Raw genomic sequence first — 21,509 nt, forward strand, 5'->3', positions numbered from 1 at the left:
CAGGTTGCACTGTTGAAGACTGAATCGCCAAAGAAACTGGAATAGGCACGCGTATTCAAATACACAGATATGTAAAGAGACAACGCAGATGTTATATCGGTTACTGCTGCTTAAATGGCACGTTATCAAGATTTAAGTGAGTTTGAACGTAGTGTTATAGTCGGCGCACGAACATGGGACATAGCATCTCCGAGAGAGCAATGAAGTGGGGACTTTCCCGTACGACCAGTTCGCGATTCTACCGTGAATATCAGGAATCGGGCACAACATCACATCTCTGACACAGCTACGGTCGGAGAAAGATCCTAAAAGAACGGGGCCAAAAACGACTGAAGAAAATCGTTTAGCGTGGCAGAAGGGCAACTCTTACACAAATTGCTGCAGATTTCAGTGTTGGACCATCATCAAGTGTCGGCGTGCGAAACTTTCAACGAAACGTCATCGATATAGGCTTTCGGAGCCGAAGGTCCACTCGCGTACTCTTGATGACTGCACGACACAAAACTTTACGACTCGTCTGGGGCTGTCAACACTGGCATTGGACTGTTGGTGACTGGAAACATGTTGCCTGGTCGGAGAGTCTCGTTTCAAATTTATTGAGCGGATAGATGTGTACGGGTATGGAGTCAGCCTCATTAATCCATGGAACCTGCATGTCAGCAGGGGTCTTTTCAAGCTGGTGGAGTCTTTGTAATGGGGTGCGGCGCATCCAGTTGGATTGGTGTGGGGCCGCTGATACGTCTAGATGCGACTCTGACAAGTGACACGTACGTAAGCATGCTGTCTGATCACCTACATCTATTCATGTCCATTGTGCATTCAGACGGACATACGCAATTTCAGCAGAACAATGCAACACCGCACACGTCTATAATTTCTACAGAGTGACTCTAGGAACACTTTTCTGAGTTTAAACACTTGCGGTGGCCACCAAACTCCCCAGACATGAACATTATTAAGCATATCTGGTATGTCTTGCAACACACTGTTCCGAAGAGGTCTGCATCCGCTCGTAGTATTACGGATTTATGGACAGCCCTGCTGGAGTCATGGTGTCAGTTCCCTCCAGCACTACTTTAGACGTTAGTCAAGTCTATGCTATGTCGTGTTGCGGCACTTCTGTGTGCTCGCGGGGACGCTAAACGATATTAGGCAGGTGTACTAGTTTCTTAGTGTTTCATAAGTGGTCTAGGGGAAGCGTCTTTGATCCATAATCAAAACGTATTCGGTCCCGGGTTCAATCCCCGCCACTGTCTAAATTTTGATAAATAATCAGCATTGGCGGCCGAAGACTTCCGGCATAAGAAGTCAGCCTCATTCTGCCAACGGCCTTTCCAAAGAGGGCGGAAGAGCGGATAGAGGTTAAGGGCACTCTCTTGTCCTAGGGGTTGGAAATTGCCCCTAAAGGCGGAAGAATCAGCAATGATCAACGACATGAGGATGCAGAAGGCAATGGAAACCACTGCTTTAAAGACACGTAACGTGTATCCACAGGACATCTGGCCTGTAGTTGAAGAAGTGTCATGATGATTTCTCCATTGGGAAAAGATTCCGGAATAGTCCCCCATTCGGATCTCCGGGAGGGGACTGAGAAGGGGGAGGTTACCATGAGAAAAAGATTGAATAATCAGCGAAAGGATAATGTTCTACGAGTCCGGGCATGGTATGTCAGAAGCTTGAACGTAGTAGGGAAACTAGAAAATCTGAAAAGGGAAATGCAGAGGCTTAATCTAGATATAGTAGGGGTCAGTGAAGTGAACTGGAAGGAAGAGAAGGATTTCTGGTCAGATGAGTATCGGGTAATATCAACAGCAGCAGAAAATGGTATAACAGGTGTAGGATTCGTTATGAATAGGAAGGTACGGCAGAGGGTGTGTTACTGTGAACAGTTCAGTGGCCGGGTTGTTCTAATCAGAATCGACAGCAGACCAACACCGACAACGATAGTTCAGGTATACATGCCGACGTCGCAAGCTGAAGATGAACAGATAGAGAAAGTGAATGAGGATATTGAAAGGGTAATGCAGTATGTAAAGGGGGACGAAAATCTAATAGTCATGGGCGACTAGAATGCAGTTGTAGGGGAAGGAGTAGAAGAAAACGTTACGGGAGAATATGGGGTTGGGACAAGGAATGAAAGAGGAGAAAGACTAATTGAATTCTGTAACAAGTTTCAGCTAGTAATAGCGAATACCGTGTTCAAGAATCACAAGAGGAGGAGGTATACTTGGAAAAGGTCGGGAGATACGGGAAGATTTCAATTAGATTACATCATGGTCAGACAGAGGTTCCGAAATCAGATATTGGATTGCAAGGCGTATCCAGGAGCAGATATAGACTCAGATTACAATATTAGTAGTGATGAAGAGTAGGCTGAAGTTCAAGCCATTAGTCAGGAAGAATCAATACGCAAAGAAGTGGGATACGGAAGTTCTAAGGAATGACGAGATACGTTTGAAGTTCTCTAACGCTATAGATACAGCAATAATGAATAGCGCAGTAGGCAGTACAGTTGAAGAGGAATGGACATCTCTAAAAAGGGCCATCACAGATGTTGGGAAGGAAAACATAGGTACAAAGAACGTAGCTGCGAAGAAACCATGGGTAACAGAAGAAATACTTCAGTTGATTGATGAAAGGAGGAAGTACAAACATGTTCCGGGAAAATCAGGAATACACAAATACAAGTCGCTGAGGAATGAAATAAATAGGAAGTGAAGGGAAGATAAGACGAAATGGCTGCAGGAAAAATGTGAAGACATCGAAAAAGATATAATTGTCGGAAGGACAGACTCAGCATACAGGAAAGTCAAAACAATCTTTGGTGACATTAAAAACAACGGTGGTAACATTAAGAGTGCAACGGGAAGTCTACTGTTAAATTCAGAGGAGAGAGCAGATAAGTGGAAAGAATACATTGAAAGCTTCTATGAGGGTGAAGATTTGTCTGATGTGATAGAAGAAGAAACAGGAGTCGATTTAGAAGAGATAGGCGATCCAGTATTAGAATCGGAATTTAAAAGAGCTTACAAGAATAATGTACAGAAGAATGGAAAAGAAAATTGAGAATGCGCTAGGTGACGATCAGTTTGGCTTTAGGAAAAGTAAAGGCACGAGAGAGGCAATTCTGACGTTACGGCTAATAATGGAAGCAAGGCTAAAGAAAAATCAAGGCACGTTCATAGGATTTGTCGACCTGGAAAAAGCGTTCGACAATATAAAATGGTGCAAGCTGTTCGAGATACTGAAAAAAGTAGGGGTGAGCTATAGGGAGAGACGGGTCATATACAATATGTACAACAACCAAGAGGGAATAATAAGAGTGGACCATCAACAACGAAGTGCTCGTATTAAGAAGGGTGTAAGAGAAGGCTGTAGCCTTTCGCCCCTACTCTTCAATCTGTACATCGAGGAAGCAATGACGGAAATAAAAGAAAGGTTCAGGAGTGGAATTAAAATACAAGGTGAAAGGATATCAATGATACCATTCGCTGATGACATTGCTATCCTCAGTGAAAGTGAAGAAGAATTAAATGATCTGCTGAACGGAATGGTCTAATGAGTACACAGTATGGTTTGAGAGTAAATCGGAGAAAGACGAAGGTAATGAGAAGTAGTAGAAATGAGAACAGCGAGAAACTTAACATCAGGATTGATGGTCACGAAGTCAATGAAGTTAAGGAATTCTGCTACCTAGGCAGTAAAATAACCAATGACGGACGGAGCAAGGAGGACACCAAAAGCAGACTCGCTATGGAAAAAAAGGCATTTCTGGCCAAGAGAAGTCTACTAATATCAAATACCGGCCTTAATTTGAGGAAGAAATTTCTGAGGATGTACGTCTGGAGTACAGCATTGTATGGTAGTGAAACATGGACTGTGGGAAAACCAGAACAGAAGAGGGTCGAAGCATTTGAGATGTGGTGCTATAGACGAATGTTGTAAATTAGGTGGACTGATAAGGTAAAGAACGAGGAGGTTCTACGCAGAATCGGAGAGGAAAGGAATATGTGGAGAACACTGATAAGGAGAAGGGACAGGATGATAGGACATCTGCTAAGACATGAGGGAATGACTTCTATGGTACTAGAGGGAGCTGTAGAGGGCAAGAGCTGTAGAGGAAGACAGAGATTGGAATACGTCAAGCAAATAATTGAGGACTTAGGTTGCAAGTGCTACTCTGAGATGAAGAGGTTAGCACAGGAAAGGAATTCGTGGCGGGCCGCATCAAACCAGTCAGCAGACCGATGAGTTTCTGAGCTGGGATGCCAGAATTATTCATCAATGGTGCAAGTGTCTGTGAGAGTGAAACGTTGTTACGTAGCCAAAAAACCTACACTGTGCTGCAGAGGAAGGATGTCATTTGGTCGTGTGAGTCATATTTCAAATTGTTTCCACCTCGTGGCTGAATAACGACCCAAGAGTGAGACATGGTGGGTTTGCGGTCTTGATTTAGACTGCCATATCGTGGTATTCCATCAGCCCCGTTGTTTCTCGACGAGGTCACATTAGTGCCAAGGATTATGCCACCATTCTGTCTGTACAGTTCCAAACCATTGTTCCCTAATGACGATACTGTTTTCGGAAGAAACAACATGGTTCCTGTTCACACAGCTCGCATCATCAAGGAGTGATTTTGTAAGCACGAGGAGGAATTGTAGCGTATCCCCTAGGCATGACATTTACCTGATCTCAGTATTGTTCCGGTTTAGTGATCTACCTCGGAGAGAAGGGTACGTGATCCCTATTCACCTCTATCATATTTACCTGAAGTTTCCATTATTTTGGAGAAAGACTGGTTTACGATTCTCTCGAAAATCGTACAGTACCTGCGTTTATCCATTCCGAGCGACTGGAAGCTATTTTTAAAGCTAACACTTTTCGTAAACAGTGTTACACATGATAATGAGTTGTGTTTTTGGTTTCTCCATGTTTTTGTCAACGCCCTGTATGTCCTGAACTATGCATTGCGCAATGGTATAATTTTGCAGGTACATTGAGTAGTATACGCCCGCAAAATGTATTCAAATAGATTTGATAATAAATAAGTAATTGACTAAACTGTCATGCATGTTGGAGAAGTTTTACTGCATGAACGGTGACATGCTTTTTTTCTTTTATTCCTTTGTGAGGGGTATCATATTATGTACAAAGTTTGTTGGAAGTCGCCAAGAGCGCTGATTCTCAAGTGATACATGAATATAATCTACGTAATTTTCAGGCTGTGAGTTACACTGTCACATCTCATATACGCATTTTCTAACTTTAATACTTAACCTACTGTGTTCAGTATTTGATGTAAGGTTACTCCTCATAAGAATCAGGTTTGGATTCAGTTCTAATTTTTAAAATTTTGTCAATAATTAAATGACATACGGTCAAGTTTGTGTTGCCCTTGGACTCTGTTAGGCGGCTTGCAATTACGATTAGCTGACGAGTGAAAATTTACCCACTTAGTGACATACAAAGACATTAAAGATACATACTGTGTAATTGAGAAAGTGTCATGATGATCTCTCCACTGGCAAAAGATTCTGGACTAAACCCCCATTAGGATTTCCACGAGGGACTTCCAAGGGGGAGGTGATAAAAGGAAAAAAATTGTTGAACAACCAACGAAAGGATAACGGTCTACGAGTCAGCGACTGGAATGTCGGAAGATTGAACGTGGTAGGGAACGTAGACAATCTGAAAAGCAGAATGCTAACTAAGAGTCACTCTAGGATACGGTGAAGATCAATGAAATGAAATGGAAAGAAGACAAGTATTTTTGGTTAGGTGAGTTTATGGTACTATCAACAGCTGCAGAAAATTGTATAATGGGTGTAGGGTTTATTATGAATAGGAAGGTACGGCAGAAAGTTAGTTACTGTGAACAGTTCAGTGACAGTGTTGCTCTCATCACAATCAACAGCAAACAAGCTACAACAATAGTTCAGGTATTCATGCCGACGTCACAAGTCAAAGACCAAGAGATAGAGAAAATATATGACGATATTGAACAGGTAATTCAGTACGCAAAGGGAACTGAAAATCTAATAGTCATGGGGGTTTGGCATGAGGTTGTAGGTGAAGAAGTAAAACAAAGGGTTACAGGTGACTAATGGCTTGATACTAGGCATGAGAGAGGAGAAACATGAAAAGTTTTTCGCAATAAACTTCAGCTAGTAATAGCGAATGCTATGTCTAAGAATTATGACGGAGAAGGTAAACTTCAAGAAAGCCATGATATACGGGAAAATTCTAGGTAGATTACATCATGGTCAGGCAGAGATTCTGAAATCACATATCGGATTGTAAAGCGTACCCAGTAGCAGATACAGACTCAGATCACACTTTGGTAGTGATGAAGAGTAGGCTGAAGATTAAGACACTAGTCTGGAAGATTGAATGTGCAAAGAAGTGTGATATTTTACCCCTTTCTGTGCCAAAGATAGGTTAAGTAATGGATAGTGTAGGTCTTTCTTTTTTCTGGTATTGTAATCATGAATGTTGCTGTTGATTTTAAACTGGTCCATGTTGTTGAGAAAGAAATTGATTACAGAGTAGATGTACTGTGAAGCAGTTGTAAGAATTCCTAACCTTTTAAACAGATGTCTACAAAATGTGCGACTATGACCCCACACATTATTCTAACTACTTTCTTTTGAGCAGTGAATCCCTTTTGCTTAAGAGTTGAGTTGCCCCAGAGTATTATTCCGTATGACATCAGAGAGTGTAAGGATGCAAAGTATGTTAGCTTACTAATTTCTACATCCTCAAAACTGGCAATTATTCCGATTGCAAAGGTTGCTGAACCTAGTCGCTTTAAGAGATCCAAAATATGAATTTTCAATTAAGATTCTTGTCTATATGCACACCCAAAAACGTAATATGTTCTACCATGGCCAATGACTTCTTTTGATGTGTTATGTTTATTGAAGGAATTATACTTCTTCCAGCAGAAAATTGGATGTATTGTGCTTTTTCAAAGTTCAGTGCAAGCCCATTCGCAGAAAACCAATTAATAACTTTTCCAAAGACCTTATTTGTATCATTTTCTATCAGACTTTCTTTTACTGGATTAATAATTATGTTTGTTATCACCAACAAACACTGTCAGTTTAGCATCTTGTTTCAGATTAGAAGGGAGGTCATTCACATAAGAACAGGAAGGGACCCATGATCGAACCTTGTGGAGCACCTAATGTAATTTTACCCCAGTTAGATGAAGTGGCAAACTCCTTTGAATCACTTGAAGCATACAAAGAGACTTTTTGCTTCCTTTTCTGTAGATATGACTTAAACCACCCATATGCTGTTCCATTTATACCATAGAATTGTAATTTCTCTAACATAATAACATGAAGAATTAAAATCTAATAAGGTAGAAGGAATAAATAACATTCTATCAGAATTCCCCAAATTATTGGGGGAAGTGGAAAAAAGGACTCTTCACGTTGTTGAGTAGAATATATGAGTCTGGAGATATAACATTTGACTTTCGGAAAAATATCATCTACATAATTCCAAAGACAGCAACAGCCGACATATTGGAGAATTATCGCACAGTCATCTTAACAGCTCATGTATCCAAGTAGTAACAAGAACAATACACAGAAGAATGCAAAAGAAAACTGAGGGTGTGTTAGATGATGATCAGTCTGGCTTTGTAAAGGAAAAGGCATCAGAGAGGCAATTCTGACGTTGCGGTTGATAACGGAGGCAAGACTAAAGAAATACCAAGACACCTTCAAATATTTTTTCGTCCTGGAAAAAGAGTTCAACAATGTCAAGTGGTGCAAGATGTTAGAATATTTGAGTAAAATAGGGATACGCTACAGGGAAAGAAGGATAATATACAATGTGTACAAGAATCAAGAGGGAGCCATAAGAGTGGGAAACGAAGAACGAAATGCTCGGATTACAACGGGTGTAAGGAAGATATGCAGTCTTTCGCCCCTGGTGTACAACCTATACAATGAAGAAGCAATGACGGAAATAAAAGAAACGTTCAAGAGAGGAATTAATATTCAAGGTGAAATGATATCAATGATATTCTCTTTCGACATTGCTGTCCTTAGTGAAAATGATGAACTATTACATGATCAGCTGAATGTCATGAACTGTCTGATGAGTCCAGAATATGGAGTGAGACTAACTCGAAGAAAGACGAAAGTAATAAGAAGTAACAGTAACAAGAACAGCGAGAAACTTAACATAAGAATTGGTGGTCACGAAGTAGATAAAGTTAAGGAATACTGCTACCTTGGCAGCAAAATAACCCACAATGGCTGGAGCGAGGAGGACATAAAAAAAGGGCTAGCTCTGGCAGAAACGGCATTCGTGGTCAAGAATAGCATATTAGTATCAAATACAGACCTTAATCTGGGGAAGAAATTTCTGAGAATGTACGTTTGGACCACAGCATTGCATGGTAGTGAAACTTGGACTTTTGGAAAACCGGAACAGTAGAGCATCAAAGCGTTTGAAAACTGAGTGAACTGATAAGGTAAGGAATGATGAGGTTCTGCATAGAATCGGAGAGGAAAGGAATGCATGGAGAACACCGACAAGGAGAAGAGACAGCTTGCATGTTACTAGAGGGAACTGGACAGGGCATAAACCGCAGTGAGAAACATAGATTGGAGTACACCCAGCAAACAACTGAAGACACTGGTTGCAAGTGACACTCTGAGATGAAGAGGATGGCAAAGTTGAGGTATTCTTGGCAGGCCGCATCAAACCTGTGAGAAGACTGAGGGCTCAAAAAAGAGGCTTTAAAAGAAAAAAATTTGGTACGTTGCGCTTTGTGTGAGTTAAGCAAGCGATGTGAAACAATCTGAAGAGACTGTAAAGGCTTTACGTAAAGTAAAAGAATTCGGTACGTTGCGCCGTTTCCGAGTTATTTAGCACTGCAATTACTGCAATGGCCTGACTGAGTAACTTCAAATTCTAATTAACTCGAAAACGACGTAACGTATCAATTTTTTTCTTAACGATTATTTCTTACCACAACCTCTCCAGAATCTCATTTACAAGCACTTCAGGCTATTTCTGACAACCTTGTAGACATCATTTACACGTAATGAAATTTTCACTCTGCAGCGGAGGGTGCGCTGTTACGAAACTTTCTCGGAGATTAAAACTGTGTGCCGGACCGAGACTCGAACTCGGAACCCTTGCCTAAGACGAGCAAATGCTCTACCAACTGAGCTACCCAAGCACAACTCGGGCCCATCCTCACAGCTTCAGTTCTGCCAATATCTCGTTTCCTACCTTCCGGACTTCACAAAAGTTCTGTTGCGAACCTTGCAGGATTGCACTCCTTCAGAAAAGGATATTGAGGAGACATAGCTTAGCCACAGCCTGGGGGATGTTTCCAGAATAAAATTTGTACTCTGCGGCAGAGTGTGCACTAATAGGAAACTTCCTGGCACATTAAAACTGTGCGCCGGACCAATACTCGTACTCGGAACCTTTCCCTTTTGCAGGCAATTGCTCTACCAGCGGAGTCGTGCTTGGGTAGCTCAGTTGGTAGAGCACTTGCTCGAGAACGCAAAGGTCTCGAGTTCGAGTCTCGGTCCGGCACACAGTTTTAATCCACCAGAAAGTGTCATCATTTACACATATTGTAAACAGTTGTTGCACTGTCTACTGACATATTGCCGAAATTACCTTTACATCTTCGATTTCGCCCTATTAACAATATAACGTTGGATTTTACCTGCAAGGATGTCCAGAAGGTATTCTGAAATCTAGTCCAGTGCATGGTAAGGTCCAAGTTTGTTCGCTAAATGACATTCTTTTCAGGATATGGAAGCGAAGAAATATTTGGTAAAAGTGACAGGATAATGAAACATGAGTTAAGGTTTGATGGTTGTATCCGTAGTCACAAATAGCAAACCAGAAACTCTGGAACGTCAATCACAGAACAGTGTAAGTGAAGACGAGAAAGGACCAACCATCATAATGTAAGAAGCAAAGTCTGCCATAGCTGCAATGAAAAATGGCAAAGCGGTAGGTATAGATACGATACCGCGAGAAATATTAAAATGCTTGAACCAAGATGGAATAAGAGAAATATTGAGATTATGTAATAAAATGCATGAGAGTGGTGAATAACCTGAGGACTTTCCGACAACAGTAATGATCCCATTACCGAAAAAACAAGGAACTAAGAAATGCAGTGATCACAGGACAAACAGCCTCATTTCACATGCAGCCAAAGTGATGTTAAGAATAATTAATAATAGACTTCAAAAAGTAATGGAGGAGAATCTTGGCGAGGAGCAGTTTGGCTTTAGGCAGTATACTGGCACCAGAGATGCAATAGGGCTACTACGAATCTTGGGAGAAAGGCTTATTGAAAAATGAAGAGACCTATATATGTGCTTCATTGATCTGGAAAAGGCATTTGACAATGTGGTTTGGGACAAGCTGGCGACTATAATGAGGGAAAAGAGAGTGGACTGGAAAGCCGAAGACTTGTAAACTCATTATATCTTAATCAAAAAGTTTCAGTTAAAGTGAGAGGAGAAAGTACAAACTGGATCGGCCTAGGATAAGGAGCAAGACAAGGATGCTATCAGCTGCTCTTTTCAACCTCTACTTGGAAAATATGATTGAGCAATACTCATTAGGTGACAACGGCGTAGAAATTGCAGGAAGAAGAGTAGGTTGTTTGAGGTTTGCTGATAACATGGTCCTTCTAGCCACAGGGGAAAATGAGTTAGAGGATTAGGTGGACACCATTGACACTAACGGAACAAAAATTGGAATGAAAATTAACACAAATGGAAAGAATAAATTGGATGGACAGAGGACAGAGTAAAAAATGAAGAAGTATTGAGAAGAGTGTGAGAGAAAAGACAGTTACTAGATGCAATAAAGAGAAGAGAAAGAAATTGGATTGGGCATATGTTAAGAAAGAATGACGTACTGATCAAAACAGTTTTGGAAGGTCATGTGGAAGGGAAAAGGAAGCGGTGAAGGAAGAGATTCCAGACACTAGATGACATGATGGATGGTACAACATACAGCAGCCTTAAGAAGGAGGCAATGGATCGCAGAAAATGGAGAGGCAAAGGACCTGCTAATACAGTAAATAACTAATGATGATGATCCGTAGTCGACAAGCACAAAAATTTTAGTGGAAGAGAGAAACTCTAAAACAGCTAGCAAATATTGACGATATTATAAGTGCTGCTCCGAGATGAAGACATTGAGACAACATACGAAATCCCAACGGGCTTCGTTGGACCATTCACTTTGCAGGTAAGTAAAGTTAAAAAACTTGAAAGCTACAAAACAAAGAAAAAATCTGTACTGCCCCGATAACTGATGCGTCGCTCGTAACAAACTTGGGAGGCTAGCCTGCGCAGAGAACAGGTCTGTGTTCCTCGCAGAGAGAGACGGCGCTGCCTCGGGAAGCAGCGGCTCCGACCCCGATCTGCCCCAGGCGGGCGGCTGTGGCGCGGTCACGGCCTGCCTGCCAGACATCTTGTTCTCGCGCGCCGTGACGTCTTTATCTGCCGGCGGCGAGTGTTCTGCGCCGGGCGTGCGCCGCCGTCACAATATTTCCCACCCTCCGCGCAAACATTTATTCCCACCCCTTCCCCAGCACCGACTCCAGCCGGCTGGAGCGCGCATCGATATTCCATGAATTCCAGTCAATTGAGCGCCCCCTGCCGCCGCGCCGGCCACTTTGGAGGCGGATCTTTGTCCCGATCCCGCAGGCATCCATCACCGACGCCCGATGGCTTCCGGATACGCCGGGATAGGATGGGATATGTCGGAGCTGCGCCTCGCTGACCCGACATCCGCCGTTCTGTCCCCTGCAGACAGCCCCAGTTCCTTCACTATCGTTTGTGTTCCACTGTGCCACGCTTGGTATTTCTTCTCGATGTCAGATTAAATACCAGGCATTCTTACTGGTCCAGCACTCTGCGGATATCCGCACTGATATATGCTTTCCGGATAAAAGCTTGCACGGATACGGATATCTACGGAAATATTTGTGTATATTCTCAATATTTATCTAGGTAAAATTTTCTGCACCAAAAATCGCGTAAATATTTCTTTATTCACAACAAGCTGTTTCGGCAGACATTGCTGTCATCTTCAGGTGTTCAAAAATTTTCGTTACAAAAAACATGTTCAAATGTGTCTGAAATCTTATGGGACTTAACTGCTAAGATCATCAGTCCCTAAGCTTACACACTGCTTAACCTAAATTATCCTAAGGATGCCCGAGGGAGGACTCGAACCTCCGCCGGGACCAGCCGATCAGTCCATGACTGCAGCGCCTCAGACCGCTCGGCTAATCCCCCGCGCGGCTTTTCGCTATAAAACGTACTCATTTATAGTTGGAACCCCACGCCAAGTTGTCATGTTGGTGAATAAAATGTATGAATGTTCACAAATGCTTGTCATCAACAAAACACCATTTTTATTTTGAACGTTTTATTAGGACAAACTTTTGAGTAATATGCTACATTTTATCCACTAACATCACAACTTGGCGTCACTTGCAACTCAAAATGGACACATTTTATTAAAAAAATTTGAAGACCTGAGGATGACAGCAAAATCTGTAGAAACCGTCTGTTGTAACGAAAAAAATGTTTATGAGACTTCAGCTTTAGAATATTTTTACTAAGTAAAACAGATCGCTGCTCCTGATTTCTCAACATGAGGAAATTCATCCAGTAATTATCAATTCGAGGTTACATGTTAAATGATTACATGTTAAATGTTGTTACCAGTTTTCGTGAAACTATTGTGCGATGAAAGCACGCATTTGCATAGAACGTTCTAAGGAGTGTTGAAAATTTGTATGGATTCGAAGGATTCCCGCAGATTACAAGGTCCTAGTTCGGTTTGGCTCTGTTCCGTTCTGTACGCCCTATACCAGCACCTAAAATGTTTTCGCCGTGACCGTAACTTTAGTGGAGTCAGCCCAGCCTATTCGGTAGTGACATCTCTGGCTGCTGATTAACTGAAAGGACGTCCAAGATATAAAGTTTCTGACGCCCTAGATTAACGTTTCGTTATGCGTGAGTGACGAGTTAAAGAGTGCATCGAAGTATACATGACTGAAAAAATGGTTCAAATGGCTCTGAGCACTATGGGAATTAACATCTCAGGTCATCAGTCCCCTAGAACTTAGAACTACTTAAACCTAACTAACCTAAGGACACCACACACATCCACGCCCGAGGCAGGATTCGAACCTTTGACCGTAACAGCAGCGCGGTTCCAGACTGAAGGGCCTATAACCGTTCGGCCACAGCGGCCGGCCATGACTCTTAAAGTCAACAAACGTAACACTATGAATATGAATAATATTAAATACGACGCACTTCCTAACACTTCGGAGAATTTGTATCTATTTAATCACGAACCGGCTTTAAGTCTCTTAGGCCATCTCCAAGTGATAACGGAATGTTGAAAGCAAAATTAAAATGACATGTGATTTACAGGGATCTTATTTGTACACAACATACAAAATTGATGGTATGTGGAGTTTTTATACTGAAAACGATTAATTTTTTATGTCATGCAAAAATAGTATCGAGGTTAAATGTCATATTAGTCCGTCGACTTTCCCGCTTTGCAGACGCAATTTGCAACCCTCTGTCGCCAGAGGGATCCGAATTGTAGCTTGTAACTTGGAGCTGGGTAACGTAGCTCCGTCAGGGAGTGAGAAAGGACATGCTGAAATCGAGTTTCTAACTGCGTACACCGTTCCACCAATGAAATTCCATAGAAGAATGAAAGCTTTCACCCGACGTCAGTAATGTGCGTCGTTGGATTGTTCGTGCTCGTAATAAAGGAAACCCTGGTGTTCACCGCAACGTGCGTGACAGAGCTCGTGTGGAAAGCGACGAGACTCATAGGAATCCATTTGATGGACTCATGAGAGAAAGTGATCGGATAGCAAAGTCGATGCTCTAAGGTAAGTGTGGCAATTTACTAGAGTACCTACAGTGCAGAACTGCGGTACAAAAAACTGTAAACACGGTGGGTGCCTCGAATGCTCACTCCTGACATCACGCTGAGGAGACTGGAAATATGTAAACAATTTCTTGTGCGTTTTGAGCGCGAGGGTGATGGGTTCAAAAATGGTTCAAATGGCTCTAAGCATTATGGGACTTAACATCTGAGGTCATCAGTCCCCTAGACTTAGAACTACTTAAATCTAACTAACCTAAGGACATCACAGACATCCATTCCCGAGACAGGATTCGAACCTGCGACCGCAGCAGCAGCGCGGTTCGGGACTGAAACGCCTAGAACCGTTCCTCCACAGTGGCCGGCGGTGATGCATTCCTGAACAACATTATGACAGGAGATGAAAGTTGGGTTCACCATTTTGAACCCGAAAACAAGAGAGCATCAATGGACTTACTCTATAAGCGATCACCTGCGCCAGAAAAGTTGAAGGCCTTGTCATCAGCACGAAAAGTCATGCTCACAGTGTCGCGGTATGTTGAAGGTGCTGGGCATTGGAATTCATGCTTATTTATTCACACTGCCACTAAAGAAACTCATATCGATTTAATATTATCTGTCATACTAAAACTGTTGTCTCTTAGGTAACTATGATGCAAGAAAGGTACTGTACCTGCGAAACCCTGGTCCGATGTAAGAAAGGATTGTTGACCTCAATCAGATCACGTAAATAATGAAATAAAAGTAAAACGTAGCCACCACTCTAAGCTCTACAAGATACTGCGAGACGCTAAGACAACTGAAACCACGAATTCGAAAAGTTCGCCCACACATGGAGTTCAGCATAACAATGCCGAACCACACACGAGCGATGCGAAATCTGCAACAATCCGACGTCTCGGATTCACTGTCATCGAACATCCTCATACAATGTGAACTTCGTCCATCCGATTTTGATCTCTTTTCAAAACTTAGAGAACATTTCCGAGGACTTCACTTTGATAGTGATTGAGCGGTGCAAGCATACGTGAGGTTGTAGCTCCGTCAATAATGTATAACACAGTTCGGTGACGGTAACAACAAACTGGTCTCTTCTTGGAAGAAATGAGTTCGTCGCCTGGATGACTGTGTTGAGAAGAAAATATGAAGAATAAAGATGTAGACTGTTAATAAAGTCTGTTTTATTTTAAAAGGTTCAAGAGCGTTGACATAAAAATTCAGATGTATTACTTTTTAGAGCGCCATCGTGTATTAACTTTAAAAAAAAGGAAACAAAATTATTCTTGTGGAGATTGATTTAACACCAGATAAAAAGTAAAGTTCAATATACATTTTTAATATAGTATTTGTAATTTAACACACGAGCAAAGGAACCTGAGTTTGGTCGTTTAATACTCCATCTGTGTCATATGTTTCTTCCAATAGGGTCATGTCTCTTCTTTTTTTGAAAGAATGTAAAACATTATATGAGTGGTTCTCTGTTAGAATAACTGGTCGATTAAAGTTGAACCTTGCTTCTGTAATTTCTAGCTTCTCTCGTACTTAGATAAACTAAGTGCCACATCTCTACCTGTCTGAACAACATTAAGTTTCCGTAGTGACTGCAAGTGATTTTTTGCACACCACTCTATGCTAAAGGATCCAGTCAGTTTTTGTTATTCAACGAGAATTTTGATAGAGGATGTCAAATGAAACTCCTTTCAGCCGTCAATTTTCAACCTTATTTAATTATGCAACCAGTTTCAGCGTTCTGCTGCGTCATCTTCAGGCCCCTGACAGACGTGTGGAATACTCTACCTCACTTGTGATCGAAACAGGGCCAGAAATACTAGTATTGGTAGATATTTGCTACAGTGACCACTTCAAACATCACCTGCTGACTGTTTCCAGCCAGGGAGATTATTCCTGCACGTCGGTTAGGGCCTGAAGATGATGTAGTAGAACGCTGAAACATGTTGCCTAATAAAATAAGGTTGAAAATTGACGGCTTGAAAAGTGCTTAATTTGACATCCCCTGTCGAGCAGCCGAGTCCCGCGACCATCGCTCATAGATGGACATACAGAGAAATTTGATATATTGTTAGTATCATGAAATGAAATTCTGTAGTTACGATAATTTACTTTTTTTTGCCTCTTTGTCTCAGACTTACTCGGCCGAGATAAGGAGCGATGCACAAATTCTTGTAACTACTGCCTGGTTGTTGCTGCCCATCGTTCAAAAGTGGTGTAATTTTACGCGTTTTCTTTTTTCGTGGTTTACTATGGAAGGCCTAAGAATCCAGAAGCCAGTTCGTGACAAAAGAAATATCATTTTCCTAAACCTTAGGAAGTGTTTTTCTATTTAATATTGTTGTTATATTCTGCGAAGCATCGACGGAAAACTCTGGTAAATTTACGGATATAATTTCGTGTGAGGTGAAAGAAGTTGACTACACATTTAATTCGTGAAATCAAATTGAAATAATCCATTTAGCAGAAACCTTGTCACCTTTTTTTCTATCAGCAAGAAAAGAAAAGATATACGAAAGAATGTGTTCTCAGATCGTACACAAGTCCTTACTGCCTGCGTATGAGCATGAAAGTTAAACCTAAAGGATGAAGCACCGATACTTTGAAACGTCCCCTTAGAAAAATTGTGCAAGATTGTGCTTAAACTGACACACAATATTTTTGGCGCAACACAATCTGACTTTCTAAAATCCCTACAAAAGAATGGCCCTGACTAACATTAACCTATACGATTCACAAATCACTTACCTCACAAAAATCTTCGTTACTCAAGCTACTGCAATACAGCGAGCGCCACTACTGCCAGCTAAATAAAAGATTCAAACTACTGAAGGCACTAACTACTGATAGGCATAGTTAGCAAATGAAAGGTTTTAATACAGAACAAACAATGTATTTACCTTAATAGTCATACTATATATAGCAGTTCATGACATCCAGTCTTATAAATTTCAAAACTCCGCCATCTCTCTCCCCACGTCCAACACTGCTGGCGGCTCACCTCCAACTGCGCAACGCTACGCCCTGTTAACATCCAGCCGCCCAACACTACAATGGCGAGTATTACAACAATTCCAACCAGCCACTGATTGCACACAGCACAGCCCGTGATTTTTCATACAGAGCGCTATGTGGCGTTACCAATAAAAAACCTAAACAGCCTACTTACATAGCCCCCATGCTCCCCACAAAAAAATTTACAAATTGTTTTGAGCAGTGGCCAATACAGATTTGAAAAAAAAAATTCATAATTATGCTTACAATAACAAAGAAATCAAATGCACATACTTATCGATACAATGTTGGTCAAAAGCTAAAATTTTCTCACAGTTCATAAAGACAGTCCTGATCGTTCATCACAGTAAAATAGCAGTGTTTTTGCTCAATGTCTGAGCAGTGAAAGAAAATGCACACGAAAGTAGTGGATTTCCTTGCAGTCTTGAAGAAGTAGTGTTATCCTTCCAACGGAAAGACAGTGCTGACTCTTGACATGCTGACAGGTAATGGGCCACAACAGAGCAAACCCACGGCAGAATCAGTCGAAGTTTTGCAGAATACTGGTAGGTTGGTCACCACAGAGCAGACCCACTGTAGTCCTAGTAGAGATTATGGAATTGGTGGGCTACCAGAGGTGCAGACCCACTGCATTCCTTGTAGAAATAATGGTATTGGTGAGTCATCAAAGGTGCAGACCCACTGTAGTCCTTGTAGAGACGGCCAGCAGCCATCTGTTGCAACTGTGCAGGTGCACAATCACCATCGAAAAGTCTTGTGGAGAATATAGCAAGTCCATGAACCACCACTTGTCCACTCACAAAGAATTTGTTTGAAATGTCCTTAGAACCAGCAATACTGTTATCCAGTCCCTTGCTGAATTATTAACACACGTGCAAACACTATCAGTCCCTACTTCTCACATATTGTCCATATACTATGACCAACAGAAACGTGTGCAGTGAAATGTAATTTACAAGTTACTTAATTTGATGAAATGGTGTCAATTACAATTCTATAACATGAGAATACAATAACAAAGGTACAAAATATATCATTAAAGAACATAATAGTACAGATAACATTTGCAGTAATACAGGCTTTACAAAAGAATAGAAATAAACATGCACATCCGTGTTACGAAAATTATGACGTAAGTACATACATGAAAGATCAGAATAACTTTTCAAACATCAACTTCACACATGAGCATTAAAATAAAACAGAATAAATAATGTCTAAGCATCTTTACAAAGTAAATAACATATTACAGAAAAATTCTACTATCTAACTCTCATCAGATAAACACATACAGACAGGAAGAACTCAAATACCCAAGGGTACACAAACACATAGTGGGATAACACAAGAGGAAAGGGCAGGGTTTGTTTTCAGTGTAACATTTGGTACTGCAGTCCACCCCAAAACTTCATTCCATAGATTGTCCCTCTTATTTCAACGTTTGCTCCAGCCAAAAAAAATCCTATCCAAGCATGCTTTTTGTATTTATATCTTCACATATTTCTTACCTCATTATTTATTTTCCAGTATCTTACCTCATCATTTATTTCCAAGAAAATCCTACCTACACCTGCTTTCTGTATTCTGTTCTCATCCTCTTTCAAAAATAGTTTTTCTCCACTGTACACTACTTTTTTGGCCAAACCATTTTCTTATAGCTTCTCAATGCTTTTCTTCCAATTCATCATAGTTAGTTTCTTATATAGTCTACCCCCTCTTAAGCTAACTTAAACCTACTGAGCTCAGATGCTAAACTAAGGGACGAGGCAATGCAGCAGCACAAAACAATTAACACAAACAGCAATGATAAAAAAATGTCAATTGGCAAAGCAAGCTACAGTAAATCTAAATTACCAAGCAATGCAACATTACAACTGAATTGAACCAATGTGCAGCAACAAGAAAAATAAATCAGTAGTAAAACTAGCTTAACAGAGTAATACAAAATGAAATTTAGTAACACTATGCCTGGCAAACAGCAGCAGCAAATGCAATATCTTATATCTAAACATGACAAAACTGAAGCAGAAAAAATATTACAGTAAAAATGTTTAATACCTATGTCACATCTTAACACTAGAGTGATGCATCACGAGAACATACGCTAGCAGATAAGTTACCAAATCGTAAAAAAATTATTTTTGCAATTCCTGTGAAGGGAAATGTCTACTTGTGCTCTCTTTTCTAAGAAAGTACATCATAAAATGACTCTTTACTGGGTCTGTAGACAGAAAATAGTGATGTTAATACATCTATTAAATTTTGTTTTAGCCAATGCTGCGGTACAGATAGAAACTGGATATTAAACAAAATGAGCAATCTCTCAGCTAGAAAGACAATAGATATAAAATTTGTCTCATCATTTAATTTCAGTAAATATCATAAATTAAGAGCTTCACAGTGTAATCATATGTTTTCAAGTTTGGGCGTGTCGTACTTGCGATGCTTTCTACAAAGGAATGTCAATAGCGAGGTTAATGGCCTCCTTTTTTTCTCCACCTGTGCCTCTGAAAGGCACACACTAATGGCTTTTTCTCAAGGCGACTGGCACACCTGGCCGCTCGCAACGCATTACGTCACGGTCACCTACCTTTCTTACCGAAATATTTACGATAGCAGTTTCCACTTCAGTGATAGTCTCATGCAAAAATATTTTCACAGGTTGAGAATTTGCGTTACAAACGTGTAGAAAATAAAATCCTATAAATATAAGAGTGTCCAAAAAAGTTTTGGCAGCATAGTGATACATTCACGCATATACACACATTTCATAACTCTTAAAGTACGATTCTCGGTTTCCAACATCCTTCTTCACAAACCAGAGTCCCTAACCACTACTCATTATTCCTTACCTTATTACACATATACATATTCGTCGACACTTTTTCAATATTTCATCATAACACATATGTAGCATAACCAAATAACTCTTATAGCATCAGCTTAAACATACCTCAGCAGCATAATTCACATCTTCGTCGTAATAATATCATAACACCTCAGTCAAATCTCAAAATCGTCATAGCTTTCTGCAATAAAAAATCCTCTGCTCCTGTCAAAAGTGTCATCTACCTCAAACGTACTTTAAAAATCATGATCTCATACCAAATATGTCATTCAAAGCTCTCATAGTATCACAATGGTTCCCAAAAAATATGAACAGTTCACAAAGTACAGATAAAATACAATTTCGTAAGTGTGAAGTTATCCAACTGTGTAATTGTGTAAACATGTGTCACTGACATAGTAAAATGAATGTTTATCTCTCCGAGTTAAATGATCAGATAGCTGTGTAATTAATGTGTTAGAGAAATATGGTACCGATGTGTAAAGTTGTATAAGCAAATACCATATTAGCTAGGGCTCCTTGTGCTTGCCATACACATGGTACAAAAAGTAAGCGTCTACCCTCCTGAGGATTAATGTAATTATATCCTCAGGTGTTACAGATTACAGCAATGGAATGAAATGTATCACGGAAAACCTTTGTATCATTGTACTTCAAATATCTTTAAAAATAAATGTTTTAAGTACAAAATTAATCACTCAAATACGTGTACTGTAGCGCTAAACTGTGCGTCGTGTTGTAAGATAATCTCTGTGGAAGTGTCGTAGTTATCGTCCTCCGAAAGCTAAGTTCTGCAGAAGTCAATGTACTCACCTCATGATAAACAAAAGTGAAATGCTTTGCGTATAGATATCGTAGTTACTACGCTTATTGCTGTGATGAAGTAAGTACTGTACTGTAACGTATTGTTGTGCTACAGAAAAGGCTGTCTCACTGTAGCTATACCACAAAGTTACTACTAAAACATGTTTTCCTTTCCAGAAGAATTCAGAAAAACTGTGCAGATATAAAACAGATACACCGCAAAAGCAGCATTGTAAATTGTCACTTATTAGTAGCGTCGTGATAAAATAGTATAGCTGTCACATAAACTAACCACTGTGTCATCTGGTATCTCACAGAAAGTACTTTAAATCCAGAATGTATTTTCAAGTAAACCAAAATGTTGCATTAAAATCTCATTAGCAGTACCAGTATATGTCCTAAGTATGTAAGCCTGATAGTCGTTACGTAATCGTGAAACTAACAAGCAAGAATGTAAAAATACAACACTGTGTCGTCTGTTCACTATAACAATGCATTTTCTGTTTAAAAATGTTCCCTAGGTTCTAGACTGGATAGTTAACTTCAAAACATTGTTGCATGTTAACAGTTTCTCAGTGTGACAAAGCATACTAGAAATGTGAAGTGAAATGTTTTATGGCAAAGACAAAGTTAAAAAGCAGATTATATTTCAATAAACGGTTTTACATGTGAAATGTGGTGTAAACCTTTACTCTTCCTAGTACGCAGAGTTTCAATTTGAACGCAATTATCATGTGGTATACGTCGGTAAGGAATACTGGAATTTTTCTCAAGATTAGCATCTATGTTATTTTTCTCTGAGCCAGCCGGAGCACGCGGCTGCCTGCGGTGCGAGTCATTGTCTGTCTCTTTGTTGGCGCGCGCCGTTATTGAGATTAGGAGACCTAACTTCTACAAA

The sequence above is a fragment of the Schistocerca gregaria genome, chromosome 1, assembly GCF_023897955.1.
Source record: "Schistocerca gregaria isolate iqSchGreg1 chromosome 1, iqSchGreg1.2, whole genome shotgun sequence".
In the NCBI taxonomy this organism is placed as follows: domain Eukaryota; kingdom Metazoa; phylum Arthropoda; class Insecta; order Orthoptera; family Acrididae; genus Schistocerca; species Schistocerca gregaria.